At 41.4% G+C, this 1,397-nt stretch overlaps 1 long non-coding RNA gene across 1 annotated transcript in view; it reads right to left on the bottom strand.

Annotated features, from left to right (window-relative positions):
* LOC128250929 (uncharacterized) overlaps window positions 1-1,397 on the bottom strand; it is a 59,886-nt gene that overhangs the window by 1,107 nt on the left and 57,382 nt on the right. The gene's annotated exons all lie outside the window — the stretch shown is intronic.

Genomic DNA, 1,397 nt, shown 5'->3' with positions numbered 1-1,397 from the left:
CCCTTCGAGATCAATAAATTAAGTACCAGTTGAGTACTGAGAACGATATAATTCACTATCCCCCTCCCTCAAATTTCAGGCCTTGTGATCGATAGCCGAAACCCTTGTTCACTAAGCCGCACACCCTCACTTGGCGCCAAGAAACAGTAGTGAGGAATAAGGAGACGAGGGTGGGGGGGGAAGAGAATAAAAAGCGAAGAGGGATAGAAGGGGTAGACGAAGATAATGGTGGTGGTGGCGGTGGTGGTGATGATGACAGTTGTGACGGTGGAGGTGGAGATTGGGGTAGTGATGTATATAGGATGGTCACGGTTGAAAAGCCTTTATCCTAGGACTGGTTGATCATGGCTGACCTTCTACTAAGCAAAATAATACCGTTCTAACTCTCTTGACAATAGAGTTCTCCTTTATTTTGAATGCGCAGTCATCTTCAATTATAACAACTGTAATTTATATTTACGTCGTCTCCAGACATTCAACAATATCGGGTTTCTCTTTAAAGAAAAAACAAAACAATAAGACATTAAAATTTTTGCCTACCAAGAAGAATAGATCGGTAAGAAATTACGAGTGATATAGTCGCAGGCGTGGCTGTGTGTTAAGAAGCTTCTTTCCTGACCACATGGTACCGGGTTCAGTTCCACAGCGTGACAACTATTTTATTAACGATTCTGCCAGCTGGCCGTTTAGAGGCTCAATTTTTTGGTGAGAAGAGATCAGTCGATGTAATCGATCCCAGCGTGATAAGAAGATTCTTTCCCGACCAAATGCTACTGGGTTCAGTTCCACAGCGTGGCAACTATTTTATCAATTGGTATCGCTCACTCAAATTCTTTCCTGTGGTAGAATAATTCTTCGTCTATACAAAAGCACACCTCAACATTGGGACCGTTACAAGTGAAGCATTTGCCTGATCCGTAAACCCAACCTTCAAATATCTTCCTTAAAAAAAAAGTATATATCATTGTATCCACTTCCCAACACTGTCCATTTTAAAACCGAAATGGTGTGAAGTCGGAGGATTCCAGATCCAGGGCGTACAGTTGAGGTAGAAGACAACTGATTTTATGATTGTTAGCAAAAAATGCATGATGTGTCGATCGTCATGGTAAATGTAAGTCGTTTTCACATTCTTTTTCACTCTTTTCCTCCTGGTGGCTTTCCCAAGAAGTTTGTGTGTCTCAATGACTGTCCACCCTTTCTCCAATATAGCCTTTCTCACAAGGCTTCCGGCTCAATCCCACCTTGGATAACTGTCTTCAAATGTAACCCCGGGACGATCAAAACTTTGCGAGTAAATTTGGTAGACGAAAAGTGAAAGAAGCACATCCTATTTGCGCGTATGTAGGAATGCGATATATATACATACATACATACATACATACATACATACATAT

This window comes from Octopus bimaculoides, chromosome 26 (genome assembly GCF_001194135.2).
Source record: "Octopus bimaculoides isolate UCB-OBI-ISO-001 chromosome 26, ASM119413v2, whole genome shotgun sequence".
NCBI classification, from domain to species: Eukaryota; Metazoa; Mollusca; class Cephalopoda; order Octopoda; family Octopodidae; genus Octopus; species Octopus bimaculoides.
Note: the sequence above shows the minus strand (reverse complement) of the source record. Positions and strands in the feature narration are given on the sequence as shown.